This window comes from Puma concolor, chromosome C1 (assembly GCF_028749965.1).
Source record: "Puma concolor isolate L17-30 chromosome C1, mPumCon1.1.hap2, whole genome shotgun sequence".
In the NCBI taxonomy this organism is placed as follows: domain Eukaryota; kingdom Metazoa; phylum Chordata; class Mammalia; order Carnivora; family Felidae; genus Puma; species Puma concolor.
The window spans coordinates 70,273,016-70,293,934 of record NC_141674.1 but is presented as its reverse complement, the minus strand read 5'-3'; positions in this window follow the sequence as shown (position 1 = coordinate 70,293,934).

The following is a 20,919-nucleotide window of genomic DNA, read 5'->3' as shown; positions in this document are numbered from 1 at the left end:
ACTTTGATAGATCTATTGAGGTAGTCAAATATAAATTGACAATGTTAGGGGAGCTTCTATCAAAATAGAATATTTCTGCCTACTCTGCCTATAATTTTATTCCCATTTGCAGTAGCAAAATGCCCAGGAATAATGCCAATGAAACATGTGTAGTGTATATTTGAAGAAAGTTATCAAAAAGAGAATTGAAGCAGAATTAAGAAATTAAATAAAAATACCAAGCTTTAGATAAAAGTGATTCATAAAGATAAATTCTCATTCATAATTACTTTATTTACTGTAATTTCATTTCAAATTTAAAAATGTAATTTTTAGGAAATAGACATTATAATTTTAAATTTTATATGTTAAAACCATGTATAAAATTAAAAGGATGTGCAAGACCTGTCAGATATTATATATTTACAAAACCATAATATTTAAATGATCATAACACAATTAGATGGACATAGATAAGTAATACAGAATATACACACATCATAGAAACGCCACAAACCACTGAGCAAAGGAAGAATGATTTACTAAAATGGCTTTGGTAATCTGTTTGCTACTTAGAAAGTGAGGAATTCACCAACTTTATTTATTAACCAAAAATTCAAAGATGACTTTGGGGAGAAATACATATAGTAATTCATTAAACCTGTTCAGCTAATAAGATTTTTATAAATGTAAATGTGTTATAATAAAAATAGATTTGAGGTACATATAACTAGAACCTTATTTTAAAGAAATGCAGAATGAAATAATATAACTTAAAAAGTCATAATAAGAGAGTATTAACATTATTAATATGTAGGGATCTCACAAATTAATTTAAGATGTCCTGTAATCTAACTAGATAAGCAGCCAATGGATATGACCTGATCTTTAACAAAAGAGGGCATACATATGGGAAATGTTCTACCATATCAGTGTTCAAAAGGCAAATAAAATCAAATATAAATTTTACTTCTCTGTAAATTAAACACATATGTAAAATTATAGTATAGAATGATAAATGTGTGGCCAAGTATAATGTAATAAAAAATTATCTCAGAAACAAGTCAGGACTATTGTGAAAATTTTAAATACTTAATGCAATTTGATCTGATAATTTCACTCCTGGGAATCTATTTTAAGAAATTATTCATAAATTCTAAAATAAAACAAAACAAAAAAATTGGCACAAATACTGATGACAGAATTGTTCTTAATAATGAGAAGTATAGCAGCTTGTGGTAGTTAACTTTATATCAACTTGACTGAGCCATGGGGTGCCCAGATATTTGGTGAAACATTATTTCTGGGTGCGTCTGTGAAAGTGTTTCAAGATGAGATTAGCATTGAATCAGTAGACTGAGTAAAGCAGACTGTCCTTCCCAATTTGAGTGAACATCATCCAAACTGCTTAGGGCCTCTCTAGAACTAAACTGGAGAGGAAGAAAGAATTCTTTCTCTGCCTGACTGAGCTGGGACATCAATCTTCTCCTTCCCTTGGACCGAGACTTATGCCATCAGTGTTCCTGGTTCTTGGACTTACAGATTTTGGACTAGAACTTATACAATTAGTTCTTCTGCTTTCTGGCCTTTGGTCTTGAACTCAAACCACTCCATCAGCTCTCTTGGGTTTCCAGCTTGCCAACCACAGACTGTGGGATTCTCAGCTACCATAATCATGTGAGCCAATTCCTTATAATAAATGATCTATCTACCTACCTACCTACCTATCATCTATCATCCATCTATCTCTATTATCTATCCCATTGCTTCTGTTTCTCTGGAGAACCCTGATTAACATACAATCTAAATGTGTAAGATAGGATTATGATTAAATAATGCATAGTATATATACTCTGTGAGCTCTTATGAAACCATTAAGTATTGTTTAAGAGGTATCAGCTCCTGGAAAAACCCTATTTCATTTTCATAAGTGAAAAGGAAAGATTTAAGGTTGCATATTCACTATAAAAAGAAAACACATAAATATAAAAAACAGGCAAGTGAAAATATGGTGGTGAAAATATGGGTAGTTTATTTCTTTTTTTTTCTTTTTCTTTTTTTAAAGATGTTTATTTATTTTTGAGAGAGAGAGAGAGAGAGAGAGCGAGCACAAGCAGGGGAGGAGCACAGAGAGAGGTAGACAAGAAACAGAATCCCAAGCAGGCTCCATGCTGTCAGAGCAGAGCCCAACACAGGGCTGGAACTCACAGTGAGATCATGACCTGAGCTGAAATCAAAAGTCGGACGCTTAACCAACTGAGCCACCCAGGTGCCCTATGGTTAGTTTTTTTTTTTTTTTAATTAAAAAATTATTTCCAGATTCCCCAGTATAAGTGTATATTAATTTTAAAATGGAAAAAAATTAACTTTAACAGAGGAGATTTATTAACCAGATAAAATTATTAAGTAAACTTGATCAAACACAGTTTTATGCCCTGAAGAGAACACTGGAATACACAGTGGGACTCACACATAAGTACACACACACATACTCTGTCTACTATCCAGATACACTCACTGAAAAAGAGAAAGTATTGGCCTATTTGACTGCTAATGCTTTCACAAGTTCTGTACTTAAACTTCATTTAAATGCAGCCACTTAAGCAGGATGGGGAACATTTAAAGCTCAAATGACAAGAAATCACTTCTCTTGGCATAAAGTGGCTTCCAGGCAAGAAACACCCCAAAAGGGACCACTATGGCTCGTTATGCACATTTCTTACTAGAATGTGCCCCAATTTGCTCCTTTGGTGAAAAATGGCGACATCCTCCCAAACACTCACATTCACATCCACACATAATTTTTCTCTCAAGCAAATAGATGTATTAAATATTACTAAGAAAAAATTTTTTAAAAGTGAGGGTTTTAGGATAAAAATAAAGTGGAGGGGCGCCTGGGTGGCTCAGTCGGTTAGGCGTCCGACTTCAACTCAGGTCACGATCTCACGGTCCGTGAGTTCGAGCCCCGCGTCGGGCTCTGGGATGATGGCTCGGAGCCTGGAGCCTGCCTCCGATTCTGTGTCTCCCTCTCTCTCTGCCCCTCCCCTGTTCATGCTCTGTCTCTCTCTGGCTCAAAAATAAATAAACGTTAAAAAAAAATAATTAAAAAAAAATAAAGTGGAAAAGCTACGGATATTTTTTGAGCATCATTCTGATCAGGAAAAGAAAAATCAATATGCAATATTCACCTATAAAATTTATATTACAAAATTAATTACTTTTTTAAGAAATGTCAGTAATTTGTTTTATTGCATATTTATTATAAACAACCTCTAATGACTGAAACTGACTCCTTTCTCATTAATGTAGAACATGGGAATATGATTTTAAGATATTAATATGTGATTAACTTGTATGAATGCAGGTCTATATTAAAATTTTCATAAAAATTATAGATAACGCAAAATACAAACCAGTTTGCCATTCTAGCTTTGTTACATTTGAATAACTACATATGTTTTCCCTCTATTGTTTAATGCTGGCACCAGGCCTCTGCTGTGCCAGAATCGTATCATCCCCATTGCCTCTAGGGAACCCAAATCGAGAGTAGTATCTCATCAACCCTGGCTTATGAAGGACATTATGTTGGTACCATCCTCACTAGCTCATCTCCTATTGATTTACCAAATGGAGAATCGTTTAGGCTCTCTTTGGGAAAATAGGTTAGACAGTGAATAAATTCATTCTAGCATGCCCACCGGTCTAAATATTTTTACGTCTTCCACACTGTTCCTACAAGGAAGTTCCAATATCTCCATCCACTTACTAGAGGCCAACATTTTCTAAGCTTTAGGAAGCCATGCCAGTGGCAAGTTAGGACAAGCTCTAGATATCCTTGCCAGTATGTTAAATCTGAAGTCAACAGATTGTAGCCCATACTTACAAACTTTCCTTTGTACAGCCTTACATCCTTCATGCCACCCAACACTCCCTTCCATTCATCTACCACCCTCAAAATCCATTCTTGGGACCTGTCAGTGCATATTTTCAAAATCTTAGAGCTCTTTTGGGAGAATAATACCTTTCCTCCCAGAGGAGTTAGAGTACTTTACTGAATTTTATACTAGCTATTAGTCTAGAAGTGTTGAGGGGAGGTGGAGGCAAATCTTGAAGAAGGCACTTATCATCTTGGGAGGCACCCATCTTAGTAGAGGCCTCTGCAAGGTCTCCAGGCAAGGGAAGGCTGTTATTATCTAGGAAGGAACATGGGCTACTTCTGTAGCCTTGGAGCATTCAAGAGTATCTGTAGATACAAGATTCTCAAGTGTATCCACACAAGTGTTCCCATCTCAGTTAGCTGGGGCCCATTCCTTTTGCACCTTTGTACCCATTCTTCTGGCCCTTTCTTTAGCATAGGAGACATATCAATACTGGGAATCATGCCTTCTCTGTAATTCGGCTACTCTCACAATTAGATCCTGGGTCTGGTATTGGCCTGGTTTGCCTTCCAGTTGCAGGAAATGAGAGTCCCTTTAAACACCATGAAAGATACCCTTTGGCCTGTCCTCTCTGCAGAAGCTGTCTGTGAGTCTCATAGCTGTCTTTGAGTTCAGAAGCTGAAGTGAGTTTGTCAATTTTATTTAGCACATCAGTGAAGTTTTAAAATAACTAAATACTGTCACAGTCTTTATAATTACCATAGCCATCATATATCTCAAATGTCAAAGACACTGCATATATCAGCACATCTTCTTCCATAGATATTTCATTTCAATTGACCATTGGTGAGAGACTTATCAATGGTTATGCTACAGAACACCAAGGATTATCACCATCCCACCTATCACCAGTAATGCAGTCTTTTTGCTATTTGGCTAGCCAAGGACCCAACCATACAGTTCTGTCTGGAGATCTGTTTCCTAGAACCATTTATAACTCCCCTAGCAGGGTTCCTCTTGGAATCTGACTCTGAGAGGAAGACTGTGCATTCTTAGTTTGAGAGGTGCAAGAAAAAGAAAGGAGTATAAAGATAACGTAGTGAACAAAACACAGCTTGTCAAGTTGTTACTAAGCATAATCTCCAGGGGATATCTAGGAAAAAGGTACTAAACACATTCTTCAGAGTTATTCTGACCACTAAGTGAAGGAGCTAGAATATTTACACTCTTGAAGCCATCGGTAAAGGGCTGCCCTCAAGGAATTGTTAATTCCCAGACATTTCTGGTCATCTGTGCACTGGCAAAAAAGGCTCTGGCAACAGAAGGTAGCCTTCCAACAAAGATGGCAAGGTTAATGATGAAAAGTCAGCTCGGTACTCACAGAAGAAATAAGGGATTCAAAAGGATCTGAGCAGAAAATTGACAATAATAAAAAATAAGTTTGATGTGATTTTTAAAAATACTACGCTAAACATAGTCTTTAGTTTCTGAGTAAAATACACATTTTTTTGTAAACAAATCTGACAATTCTGCTACATTACTTCACATATCACTGATAGACCACAGTAATCACTATGTATCAAATGGAAATACAAAAAAGGAGCAGAACACCCACATAGCCAGTTGTTGCAATAATTTATTTATTTAAAAGTATTTATTAAATGCTTTTCTAAGAGCTGTGTATACACAGGTGCACAACACAATCTCCACTATCAGGTATATAATAGGTGATCAATTAGTGCAAACTCATTATTATTGATATAAATAAAGTACTTAGTATTAAGGTATTTTAAAGAAATTCTTTCAGATTAATGATTTTTCCCCCATGGGCTAATACTTAACCAATAATAATTAAATCAGTAATAATACTTAAATGCAACAATTAGGAAAACTTTAGTGTGGACATTCGCCATAAACTGACCCACAATTCAGAATATCCCATCACTGTAATGTTACCGGTGGTATTTAAACCAATACAAAATACCTGTATTCAATCTTTTAATAATTTAACAAAGCATTTGTCAGGAACATACTATGTGTTGGGCACAGATCCAGACACTGGGGAGACAGCAGTGAATAAAGTAGTGGAAAAAATCTTTGCCTTTCTAAACTTGAAGTTAGAAAGTTGTAGTTTCCTGGTGATTATACCTAAGTGCTCAAGTATCTGATTATTTCATTTTGTCTTATAGTGTTGTTCTGAGCATTAATATAGAGAAATAATGATTTTATTATATTTTGCCTTTATTCTTCATTTATCCTAAATTTAAGGCGCAGCATTAAAAATATATGTGTATAGGTATTATCTTTGAATTTAATTTCAGGATAGTAGAGGGAATATTTCATAGTATTATATAAGGAGACATTAAGTCTGATTGAGTTGATAACAACCTCATTAAATTACTCCCATTCTTAAAGTCAGGAAAGTGATAAGATCCTTGGGATCTATTATATGGATAGCATCCTGAAAGTTCCTGAAGATTCTAGAATAAGTATCCTTGTATCTTCAAAAAGATGTAATGTCCACTAAAAATAAATAAGCTTTACTTTTAAAGTCATTTTGTCACCAGAGAGAAAAATATAGTATAAACATCTATAAAGTTTTTCAACTAGAAAATATCTATTCTCTCAGTTACACTTCAGAAATATCAATTCTCCATAGCTGTACAGTGTTGAAAGTATACAATGCTACATTTCCAATTCTTCCATTCTCCTTCCTCAGTTACAAAGAGAGTTTGGCACTTCCCAAGTCTCTCCCTATGGTCCACTTCCCTTACATATGTCAAGATCCACACATATATTCCACAAATGGAGATCCCCATTTGTATATTCTGCAGTCATCCTGAATCCCAAACTGAATTCATTTCTAATTGCCATTCCCAAATTTACTTTATCTTTGTGATAATGTGAATGGCGTGAGGACATCTACCAAGTGAACAGTGAGAAACTGAATAATCATCCAAGATATCTTCCTCTCACTCATGCTCAATCCATCTATATCCTAATCCCCTCTGAACTTCTCAGTCTATTCTAACTGATACTAACCTATTTTAGAGAGGCATCATTTCTAGCCTAGATGATGAGAAAAGCCTCATAAGTTGTCTATCTGACCGTCAGCACCGTCTATCAGCACCGTCAGCACCGTCTATCAGCACCGTCTGATTTTTTACCATTTATTTCCTGTCCATTGTCCTCTCTCTAGTACCCAGATAATCAATCTAGAAAGCAACTCTGAATACATCCACATTAGAATCTTCTCAATACCATCACATCACTCTTTGGATAGAGTTCAAAATGTGAAACAGTATCAGATTTAATTCTCCAGCCTCTATTTTCTCTAACTCCAATTCCCTACTCATAAACCCCTACTTATCATTCAGGTTTCCTTTAAGGTGTCACTTCTATCATGTAATCCTCTCTGATCAGTTCTAGGACAGACACCCTTAGTATGTGCTCCCAAAGAATCCTATCCTACAGTCTTCATTGTACTCATCATAATACACAGCAATTAACAGTTTTTCTCTCTAGCTCTCTGTCTGGTATACCTCTGTCTCCTTCCTAATCACAGATATAGTTTTTGTTACAGTAGGTGCCCAAATATGTTAGTTTATTTAATAGATACAAAGAGAAAGAGAAGGAGTAAAGAGGAAGAGTAAAATTTTTAATTAAAAAACTTTTGTATTGAGAAGTTTTAGGCTTACAGAAAAATTGAGCAGGGAGTATAAAGAATTGACATTTAGCCCCTCACGTTCATCCCACTTTCCCTTATTATTAACATCTTGCATTTATGTGGTACATTTGTTACAGTTGAGCTAAAATTGATATATTATTATCAACTAAAGTGCATAGTTTACATTATGATTTAATTTTATATTTTTCTTTGTTTCTGGTATTTCAGAATAAATCAGAAAATGGCATTATGTATTTTATAAATGTAAACTGAAATTTCTATAGATTTGAGCTAAAACATGGGCAAACACTGAAGTGTATCTAATATACTTAATTCATTAAGTATTTATTAAGTACCACAAATACGTAAACTACTGTGCTACATACTAATGATTCAAAGCTAAATAATATGTGGCCCCTTCCTTTACTGAACTCCCAGTTGTAAAAGAGAACATGAATGAATAACCTAATAATCAGGTGGCAGGACATTAGGTGCTATGGTGACATACCTAGAATGCCACTTCAGTAAAGGAGAGTTTTAAAAATTAGACTTTTGGTGGAGAAAGTGATTAGGAAAGTTATCATAGAGAATATGATAATTTGATCTTAATGTTGAAATTTGATAGGATTTATCAGAAAAAAATTAAAGAAGTAAAAGCATCCAATTTGAAAACCAGCATGTGTGGATTCATGAAGCCTCAACCCATAGGACAAGTTTTGGTGCTAAAGAAATGTAGAACAGATGTTACAAAGAAAGAAAGAGAGGAATAAATCAGTTAATGAAGGGCCTTTGTTTCTTTACTTTTTAAAAACATATATATATATATATATATATATATATATATATATATATATATATGTTTTATTTATTTATTTGAGAGAGACAGAAGGGGAGGGGCAGAGAGAGAGAGGGAAGGAGAGAATCCCAAGCAGGCTCTGCGCTGTCAGCACAGAGCCTGATACAGGGCTCAAACTCACAAACTATGGGATTGTGACCTGAGCTGAAATCAAGAATCAGACGCTTAACCAACTGAGTCACTGAGGTGCCCTGAAGGGCCATTGTTTCTAAGCTAAAGTGCCTGACTTATCTTCAGAAATAGGAAGCTAGAATATGATGTGGAAAAATGAGATTATCAGTTTTGTTTTATTAAAAAGTTCATTCTGTATTGCTAGAGTAAAATATGTTTAAAATATGAATTCAGGGGAGCCTGGGTGGCGCAGTTGGTTAAGCGTCCGACTTCAGCCAGGTCACGATCTCGTGGCCCGTGGGTTCGAGCCCCGCATCAGGCTCTGGGCTGATGGCTCAGAGCCTGGAGCCTGTTTCCGATTCTGTGTCTCCCTCTCTCTCTGCCCCTCCCCGTTCATGCTCTGTCTCTCTCTGTCCCAAAAATAAATAAACGTTGAAAAAAAAAAATTTAAAATATGAATTCATATAAATGTATGCATGCGACCAAAATGTGAAGGTAGTAGAATAAATATAAGATATATAAATCTCAAATCACTAGAGAACCAAAGACTAAAGAAACTTGGAGTAATTTAGCAAAAGCAGTGAGCTGGGGATAGAAGAATAGCGTGAAAGCTAAAGAGCATAAAATACACCATAAAACACAAGATTAATGTGTTAAACCTCACTACTTGAGAACTTTTAGATTGCAAAACAAAAGGCAACCAAAACACATGAAGACCTAAAACTCAAAAATACAGACAAAATAAAAATATACAAAAAATTAAAAGTAAAATCAATTTTATGTCAATGTTATGCAAATGATCATCATCACCACTTCCATTATTATAATCATCATTGAAATCCTTATTTATCATGTTGTCATATATTATTAACTTATTTGTTTTTAAAAGTTTATTTATTTGAGACAGAGTATGCACAAGCAAGCAGGGGAGGGGCAGACGGGGAGGGGGAGAGAGAATCCCAAGTAGGCTCCATGCTGTCAGCGGAGAGCCTGATATGGGGCTCCATCTCAGGAACCATGAGATCCTGACTTGAGCCAAAATCAAGAGTCAGGCAGTTACCTGACTGAGCCACCCAGGCGCCTCAGATATTATTTAAATATGTATGTTTCAAGATAATATAACATGGGTAGTCACCAAAAACATTTAGGAATCAAATAATGTATCACTGTTTTGTAGTGTAGCATATAATCTATCCAAGAGAATGTTCCATGTGTGCTTAAGAAGAATATGTATTCTGCTGCTGCTGGATAGAATATTCTATGTCTGTCTGTTATGTTCATCTGGTCTAATGTGTAGTTAAAGTCCAATGTATGTTTCCTTATTGATGTTCTGTCTGGCTGATGTATCTATTGATGAAAGTAGGGTATTTAAGTGCTCTACTATTATTGTTTTGCTGTCAAATTCTCTCTTTATGTCTGTTAATATTTGCTTTACATATTTAGGTGCTTCTACATTGGGCACATAAATATTTACAAACGTTATAACCTCTTGTTGGATTAACCCCTTTATCATTATATAATGCCCCTCTTTGTCTCTTATTGTAGTCTTTTTTTTAAGTCAATTTTGTTCGATATAAGGATAGTCACCTCAACTTTCTTTTGGTTTCCATTTACATGCTGTATATATTTTTTCATCCCCTTCACTTTTAGTCTATATGTATCCTAAGTCTCTTGTACATATTAGAGTTGAATCTTGCTTTTCAACCATTCAGCCTCTCTGATACCTTTTAAGAATTTAGTCCACTGGCATTTAAAGTATTGATAGGTATGAACTCACTATTACATTTTCATTAATTTTTTCTGGCTATTTTGCAATTTATTTGTTTTTTTTCCCTCTTTGTCTCTTTGTGTTTGATGATTTTCTATTTTAGTATGCTTAGATTCCTTTGTCTTTATCTTTTTGCATACCTACTATAGGTTTTTGCTTTGCAGTTACAGTAGGCATACATAAAATATATTTATAAAAGTCTACTTTAAGTTGATAAGAACTTCAGTTTGAACGCACACTAAAGCTCTATACTTTTAGTCTCTTCCACAATAGGTTATTTTTTATTGTCACAGTTAACATTTTTTTTACCTTGCATACCATTAACAAATTATTGTAGTTATTTTTATGACTTTTGTCTTTTAATCTTCATACTAAATTTATAAGTGATTTTCCCAACCACCATTACACAACATTAGATTATTCAGAATTTAACTATATATTTACCCTTCATACTTTCATATGTTTTCTTATTACTAATTACTAACTATCACTCTTTCATTTCAGCTTCAAAAGCTCTCTTTAACATTTCCTGTAAGACTGGTCTGGTGGTGATGAACTGCTTCAGCTTTTGATTGTCTGGAAAACTCCTTACCTTACCTTTAGTTCTGAAGGACAGCCTGGCCAAATAGAAAATTCTTGGTTGGCAGCTTTTTGTTTCATTTTTTTTTTTTTCTTTCAGCACTTTGAATACACCATGCCACTCCTTTATGGCCTGCAAAGTTTTTGCTGAAAGGTTTATTAATGGTCATTTGGGGGTTCCCTTGTATGTAACAAGTTGTTTTTCTCACGTTGCTTTTAAGATTCTCTCTTTGTCTTTTTTTTTTTTTTTAATTTTTTTTTTTCAACGTTTATTTATTTTTGGGACAGAGAGAGACAGAGCACGAATGGGGGAGGGGCAGAGAGAGAGGGAGACACAGAATCGGAAACAGGCTCCAGGCTCTGAGCCATCAGCCCAGAGCCTGACACGGGGCTCAAACTCACGGACCGCGAGATCGTGACCTGGCTGAAGTCGGACGCTTAACTGACTGCGCCACCCAGGCGCCCCTCTCTTTGTCTTTAATTACTGACAATTCATGTCAGTATAATGTGTATCAGTGTGTAGGTCTCTTTGTATTCCTTTCATTTGGAACTCTCTGGGATTCCTGGATATGGATGTCTGTTTCTTTCCCCAGGTTAGTAAAGTTTTCAGCCATTATTATTATTATTATTATTATTAATTACCATCATCATCTTAATAACCTTCCTGATCCTTTTCTCTTTCTCTTCTCTTTTTGAGGACCCTCCAATGTGAATACTGATTCACTTGACGACATCCCAGTATCCCCAAAGTCCCTTAAGATACATTCATGCTTTTTCATTCCTTTTAATTCCCCTTTCTGATTGGATGAATTCTACTTCCCTGTCTTCAAGTTTGCTGAACCGTCTTATGCTTGATTTAGTCTGCTGTTGAATCCCTCAGAGAATTTTTTAGTTCAATTACTATTTTACTCTGGTATGTGATTTCTTGATACTTTCTTATATTTTCTGTCTCTTTGTTGAAATCTCACTTTGTCTATGCAATATCCTCCTAACCTTGGTAAGCATCACTATCACCATTAATTTGAATTCCTTATCAAGTAAATCACTTATCATCATTTTATTAAGTTCTATTACTGGACTTTTATCTTGTTACTTTTTTAGAACATATTCCCGCTTCTACATGTCCTGTGACTTTTTGTGTTAGTTTCTGTGCATTATATAAAATAGTTCCCTCTTCCAGACCTGCAGGAGTGGTCTTGTGCAGGAGATGAACCTTATAGTACATAATGGCCCTAGCTCTTGGTTGTCTCTCAAACCTGTGTGATTGTCCAAGAAGAACTTTTTGTTACTTAATGGCTCTCAGTAGTTGAGGGTGTGTCAAGACCTGTCAGTGTCACAAAGGGAAGGATCTCAGTCAGTCCTTAGATGCACATTGATAGAAAGGTGCATGTTCAGGCAGAAGGTTTTAGAGTGTGCAAGTAGATCTCTTTCAGGGAAAGATTGGAGCTGGGCGTTTTTCTACTCCCTCTGCACTGAGACCTGGGAAGATAGCCAATTAAGAACTGATTCTTTGTTTGCTATTGTCCCATGGGACTTGCAAAAGAAGCTCCTCTGGCCAAGAAGCAAGAGGATGAAGGGGTGTGCCCTTTGGCATTAGTTGCAAAAGCCAGTGTGCAGACATATATGTACAAGCTTGTTTCAGACTGAAAGATGGTTGCTTCTGTCTGTTGCCTCTGCACTGAGCCCTAAAGAGACAGCACCCCAAACAGTCCTTGCAAGCCCATTAAAACTGCTTCTTTGTTTACTATAGTCTTGTGGATCTTGTGGACACAAGTGCCATTAGTTTTCAGAGTTATGCATTTTCAGATCTCATCCTTCAGGTGAAAGTCTTAAAAATCTGGACACTAGATATTGGGTGCAAACCCTTCACGCCTTAGGGAGAAGCCAGAAGTTGTGAGTTCTCCCCTGATTATATGTCATTATGCCAGGGATGAGGTTTATGGCAACAGTATGTAAAGCCTTTCTTACCTGTTTCAATGTGGTTTTTTTTCTTATTATTTTTAAAAACATCACAGTAAATTTAGAAAGATTGAAACCATATAAAAGCATCTTTTGATTGAAATCATATCAAGCATCTTTTCTGACCACAGTAGTATGGAACCATAAATCAGTATGAAGAAGAAAATGTAAAATTCACACATATGTGGAGATGAAACAACTTGCTACTGAACAACCAGTAGGTCAAACAGGAGATCGAAAGATTACTACAAAATTGACATAAATGAAAACAGAAATACAACATATCAAAACTTAAGAGATGTAGCAAAAGTAGTTCTAAGAGGAACTATCATAGCAGTATATAGCTACATTAGAAAAAAGGAAGACCTCAAACAATCTACTTAACTCTACACAGACCAACAAAGTCCAAAAATAGTAGAAGGAAAGAAAGAAAGATCAGAGCAGAAATAAATGAAATAGAGACAAAAAAGACAATATAAAAGATCAATCTTTATTGAAAATGATGAACTGTTTTTTTAATCATAAACAAAATAGAGAAATTTTTAGCTAGACTCACAAAAAAAAAAAAAAAAAAAAAAAAAAAAAAAACCAACCAACCAACAAACAAAGAAGAGAGAGAGAGAGAACACTCAGATACTTAAACTTTATTAATGAAAGTGGAGTGCCTGGGTGGCTCAGTTGGTTAAGCATCTGACTTCAGCTCAGGTCATGATCTCATGGTTCATGAGTTCGAGCCCCACATCAGACTCTGTGCTGACAGCTCAGAGCCTGTAGCCTACTTCAGATTCTGTGTCTCCCTCTCCCTCTTTGTCCTCTCCTGCTCACGCTCTGTCTCTTTCTTTCTCAAAAACAAATAAACATTAAAAACATTTTTTAAAAATCATTCATGAAAGAGGTGACATTACAACTGATACCACAGAAATACAAGGAATCATAAGAGAGTGCTATGAACAATTATATACCAATATTTGAAAACCTAGGAAAAATTGATAAATTTCTAGAAACATTCCCCTACCAAGAAAAACCATTAAGAAAAACAAAACGTGAATAGACCAATAAATAGTAAGATTGAATCAGTAATCAAAAACCTTCCCAAACACAAAGTCTAGGACCAGATGGCTTCACTGGTGAATTCTACCAAACATTCAAATAAATTTAATATCTATCCTTCTTAAATTCTTCCAAAAATTGAAGAAGAGGAAATATTTCTAAATTCATTTTTCGAGGGGCGCCTGGGTGGCGCAGTCGGTTAAGCGTCTGACTTCAGCCAGGTCACGATCTCGCGGTCCGTGAGTTCGAGCCCCGCGTCGGGCTCTGGGCTGATGGCTCAGAGCCTGGAGCCTGTTTCCGCTTCTGTGTCTCCCTCTCTCTCTGCCCCTCCCCCGTTCATGCTCTGTCTCTCTCTGTCCCAAAAATAAATAAACGTTGAAAAAAAAAATTTTAAATTCATTTTTCGAGACCAGTATTACCCTCATGTCAAAACCAGACAAGGACACTATAATAAAATAAAATTATAAACCAATATACCTGATGAACATAGATGCAAAAATCCTCAGTGAAATACTACCAAACCAAATTCAAGAATACATTTAAAAAGTCACACACCATGATCAAATGGCATTTATTCCAGGGATATAAGTGTGGTTTAACAACTGTAAATCAACCACCGTGATACACAACATTAACAAAATGAACAATAAAATTCATATGATCATCTCAATAAATGTAGAAAAAGCATTTGACAAAATTTACCATCCATTCATGATAAAAACTCAGTGAAGTGAGTATAGAGGGAACAGATCTCAACATAATAAAGCCATATATGACAAGCCCACAGCTATCATCATACTCAATGGTGTAAAACTGAAACTTTTTTCCTTTAAAATCAGGAATAAGAAAAAGATGCTCACTTTTATCACTTTTATTCAACACAATACTGGAAGTCTTAGCCAGAAGAATTAAGCAAATCAAATAAATAAAAGTCAACCAAATCAGAAAGAAGGAAAACTATCTCCATTTTAAGATGGCATGATATTATATATAGAAAACCCTGAAGACTACACACACACACACAAATTATTAGAACTAATAAGTGAATTCAGTAAAGTTTTAAGTTGCAAAATCGATACACAAAAGTTACTTGAGTTTCTATATACTAACAGTTAACTATCAGAAATAAAAAATTAAGAAAATAATCCCATTTACAATCACATGGAAAAGGATAAAATACTTAGGAATAAATTTAAGCAAGGAAGTGAAAAATCTTTATGCCCAAAACTATAAGATCTTGATGAAAGAAACTAATGAAGTCACAAATAAATGTAAATATATCCTGTGTTCATGGATTGGAAGAATTAATATTGTTAAAATGTCCATACTACCAAAACAATCTACAGATTCAACACAATCCCTATAAAGATTCCGAAGATATTTTACAAAGAAATAGAAAAAAAATTTAATTTCTATGAAACTACAAAAGACCCCAAATAGAATAATCTTGAGAATGAAGGATAAGTCAGGAAGCATTTGCTTCCTGATTTCAAAATATATTACAAAGCTATATTAATCAAAATATTGTTGTATTGGAATAAAAACAGACACATAGATCAATGGAACAGAATAAAAGTCCAGAAATAAACCTTTCCATATAGGGTAAATTAATTTATAACAAAGGAGCCAACAATATACAATGGGGAAGGAATAGTCTTTTAAAAGTTGTTGAGGGAAAATGGATACACACATGCAGAAGAATGTGACTGGACCCTATCTCACACCATACATAAAAAGTCAACTTAAAATGAATTAGACTTGAACATAAAATTTGAAACCATAAAACTCATAGAAGAAAACATAAGGAGTAAGCTCCTTAGTGTTGGTCTTGGCAATGGTTTGTTTTGGATTGGATACTAAAGGCAAAGGTGACAACACCTAAAATAAACAACCAGGACTGCATCATACTAAAAGGAAACCATCAACAAAATGAAAAAGCAAGCTAAATAATGGGAAAATTTTTTTAAAATAATATATCTAATAAAGGTTAAATATCCAAAATATATTTTAAAAACTCATATGGCTATTGTTGAGAGTGTTGCTATAAACATTGGGGTACAAGTGCCCCTATGCATCAGTACTCCTGTATCCCTTGGGTAAATTCCTAGCAGTGCTACTGCTGGGTCATAGGGTAGGTCTATTTTTAATTTTTTGAGGAACCTCCACACGGTTTTCCAGAGTGGCTGTACCCATATGTTTTCACTCTTATGTGGATCCTGAGAAACTTAACAGAAACCCATGGGGGAGGGGAAGAAAAAAACAAAGAGGTTAGAGTGGGAGAGAGCCAAAGCATAAGAAACTCTTAAAAACTGAGAACAAGCTGAGGGTTGATGGGGGGTGGGAGGGTGGGGAGGGTAGGTGATGGGCATTGAAGAGGGCATCTTTTGGGATGAGCACTGGGTGTTGTATGGAAACCAATTTGACAATAAATTTCATATATAAAAAAAAACTCATATGACTGAAAACCAAAAAAAATCTGATTAAAAAATTAATATAAGGATTGAACAGACATTATTCCAGAGAAGATGTACACATACAAATGGCCAACAGTTACATAAAAAGGTTCTTGAGACTCTTAAATAGAGGACAAACTGAAGGCTGCTAGAGAGGAGGTGGATGGGGGGATGGGTTAAACGGTGATGCGCATTAAGGTGGACACTTTTCGGGATGTGCGCTGGGTATCGTTTGTAAAAGATGAATCACTGGGTTCTACTCCTGAAGCCAAGACTACACTGTATGTTAACTAACTTTAATTTCAATGAAAAAAAAAAAGGTGCTTGACATTACTAATCATCAGGGAAATGTAAATCAAATCCATAATGAAATATCACTCCACATCTGTTAGAATGTCTGTCATTACAAAGATAAGAGATAGTAAATGTTACTGAGGACGTGCAGAAAGAGAACTGCTGTGCACTGTTGGTAGGAATGTAAATTGGTATAGCCACTATGAAACAGTATGGAAATTTCTCAAAAAATTAAATATAGAGCTACCAAATGATCCATCAATTTCACTATTGGGTATATAACCAAAGGAAACAGTATCACTATCCCAAAGAGATATCTTCACCCCCATGTACACCACAGTATCATTTACCATAGCCAAGACATGGAAAAAACCCAAGTATCCATTGCCAGATGAATGAGTGAAGAAATATATATTATATGTTATATAAATGTTTATACAATATATAAATATTATTCAGCCATAATAAAGAAGGAAATACTGACATTTGCACCAGCATGGATGAAAATTAATAGCATTAGACGAAGTCAGAAAGAGAAAGACAAATAATGTATGATCTCACTTATATGTGAGATCTAAAACAAAAACAAAAACATAGTTAACAGAGAATAATAGATCAATGGTTGCCAGAGGTGGGAGGTGGGGGGATGGGGGAGGGTGGTGGGAGAAGTGGGTAAATGATGTCAAAAGTTTCAAACTTCTAGTTATAAGATAAATAAGTTTAGGGGATAGAATGTACAGCATGCTGATTACAAAGAAAGAAAAAAAATAATGTATCACTCAACTATAATAAAAAAGCATTAAAAATAAAAAAGATAAATGGGAAAACAATTATTTTTTGAGATTTTCTCTATGATGATCAAATAATCCAAAATCAAATAAGGAAATTGAGAAAATGAATATAATTAATATTGTAGCTCCTAGGCAGAAAATAGATACTTTTTAAATATTCATAAGGCATATATAAATATTGATCATATCTTGAATCTCAAAAAATTCCCAAATGGAAAAGAATAAATCATACCAATTCTCTTTATCTCATTTCAGTGAAATAAAGATTCACTTTAATAATAAAAGCATTACTTAAAAAGTACATTAAACCACAAAAGAATCAAAAAATAGTAACTAACTTGAGTCAAAGAGGATATCAGCTTCTCAAGTCCGAATATACTAAAAAGCAGAGGATACAGACAAACATGTACTCCAGAGAAATTATACCTGCAGAGTAGGAAAAATAATAAGTGAACAAAATGTTCTACTCATAGGAGTGTGGCAGTCAATTCTATGTGACTCTCTGGTAAATATATGCCTTTTCCCCGTTATTCAGTCAAATACCTGTTTAGATGCTGCTATCATTTTGTAAATATAATTAAGGTCTCAGATCAGTGGACTTTAATATGGGAAAATATTCTGATGTGTCTGGCTTAATCACATGACCTCTTTAAATCTGATACAGAGGACAGGGACAATAGGTAAAGTTCCAAAGAATGGGGAAGGATTTAACACACTGGTGCAGATCTGAAGACATAAGGCCACATAGACAACCTCTATTAGTTGAGTGCAGCCACTAAGTGACAACCAAAAAGGACATAGTCCTATAACAGCAAAGAACTGAATTCTGAAGATATAACAAGAATGAGCTTGGAAGCAGATTTTTTTTTTTCTACCTTAGAGCCTCTAGGAAAAGACAGCCTGGCTGACATCTTGACTTTTGCTTCATGATACACTGAACAGAGAACACAGCAATATCATGCTAAACTTTTGATGTGCAGTGAGCTAATAAATGGGTATTATTTTAAGTTGTAAAGTTTGCTGTAATTTTTCTACAGCAATAAATACCAATATGGTGATAGTAAAAGTACATTGAGATAATCCCTAAGAACCAGTAGAAAAGTTATAAAGATGAAAACATAACTTAATAAAAAAAAATTAGAAACAAAGACATGTCTAAAGCTAGTTATTTGAAAACTATAATGAAATAAGTAAACCTGTAATGGATACCGATGGAAAAGTGTGAGAATAGCAATTCATAACATTACTCATGAAAAGAGAACCCCAGACACAGAAAAATTCTTTTTTAGATTACGTACATGAAATCATGCTCATGGAATTTAAACACTCAATGAAATAGCAAATTTTTGTTATAAAGTTAAATTATTATATAGACTAAAGAAATTTCTGTTTCATAACCCAGATAGTTTCATAGATGAGTTTGTATAAAATTTTAAGAATACACAATTTATGTGTTTATCAATTTCTTCCAAGGTACAGAGAAATAAGAGAAATTACCCAATTCATTTTATAAAGATAATATAATGTTGCTTCCCACTCCTAACAAATACTAAATAAACAGAGCAAAGCAGAAGTGGCACAGATAAGTGGACAAAGTTATTTTGTGGATATAAATACAAAAAGGACACATAGCAGTATCTCAAATTTAACAGAATATTAAATTAATAAAGTACTATTATTAAGAGAAACTTTCTGTGGGAATTCAAGGGCTTTACATTACTAGAAAATAGACTACCATAACCAATCATATTACATGGGCAAAGGGGGAAAAATTCAATGACCTTTATGACAGATGCCAAAAGACCTTCGATCAATTGCATCCAATTTCTGATAGAAAAGAAACATTTCCTTATTAAATACTACCATGATTTTTTTTTCCTTTGACAAGGTAAAAGGGCAAACATTTAAGCTAACACCAATTGGAGTTGAACCAGTGAAGTCTTAGAAGATTTCCCCATTTTGAAAACAGTAAGAATAAAAATGACATATAGGGGAACCTGGGTGGCTTAGTCGGTTAGGCGACTGACTTCGGCTCAGGTCATGATCTCACGGTTCGTGGGTTTGAGCCCCACGTTGGGCTCTGTGCTGACAGCTCTGAGCCTGGAGCCTGCTTTGGATTCTGTGTCTCCCTCTCTCTCTGTTCCTCCCCTGTTCATTCTCTGTCTCTCTCTGTCTCTCAAAAATAAATAAACGTTAAACAAAAATTTTTTAAAAATGATATATAGAGTAAATAGTGTCAAAAGTGTATGGTTCAAACAGTAGCAGGAATATGATAAAATAATAACTTCTTTTAGTTTATAATTAGTACAAGATGAGTTATGTAATCTCTAGGGTAGTCATTACAAAATAGTTATAGAATATATAACTAAGGAATTAATTTAAGGAAAAAAATTATAGTAATATCTTACTAAATCAAAAGTCACAAAAAAAGAAACACTGTAGCATGGCAGACATAAACATAGCTATATCAATTATTATATTAAATGTAAATAACCAAATTCATCAAGTAAAAGACTAAGATAGTCATAGTAAAAAATAACTGTCAACTATATATTGCTTATAAGAGACACACTTTATGTATAAGAACACAAAACAGTTGAAAGGAAGGTGATAGCATGAAACACTGACCAAGAGAAAGCTGGTGTTGATATATTAATATAAGGCAAAATAGACTTCAAAGAAAAAGATAAGAAGGCCATATTAATATATAAAGGAGCGGGGAGACTGGGTGACTCAGTAGGTTGTGTCTGACTTTGGCTCAGGTCATGATCTCATGATTTGTGAGTTCAAGCCTCACATGGGCTCTCCACTATCAGTGTGGAGTCTGCTTGGGATCCTCTGTCTCCCACCACCTCTCTCTCTCTGCCCTTCCCCCATTTGCATGCACACATGCACACTCTCTCACACTCTCTCTCAAAAAAATAAACATTTAAAATATAAAGGATTCAATACAAAATGGGTATGTCACAATATCAAATCTATAATCATCTAATATCATAAATTCATAGATTCATATTGCACAACAAAAAGAAATCCACAAATAATATACTTCCCACTATAACTGATAGAATTGAGCAAAAAAAATCAGAAGGTATGAAAAATTAAATTTTTAAACATGAACTAATTAACATGTAGAGACTATTTCACCCAAGAACAACAATATTTATTCTTAAGTATTCATGTATAAAATTTACCCATATGCTAGGCCAAAACTAAAGCTACAACAAAACCTAAAAATTCAATTATTCAGTTATGTTCTTTGATGAGAGTGAAATTAACCTAGAAATCAGTAATAAAAGTGAAATTAGAAAAAAACCTAACTTCATGATATCAAATAATGCATTTCTAAATACTTCAACATGCAAATGGAAAATAAAAGCAGAAATTAGACAATATTTTGAAGTGAACAGCAATGAATATATAACAAGACAGTATGTGCGTGATATAATACGTCCACTTCTAGCCAAGCTGATATAACACCACCCTCTGTTCTTTAACAACTAGGAAATGGGGAGACAATATGAAGCAAATATT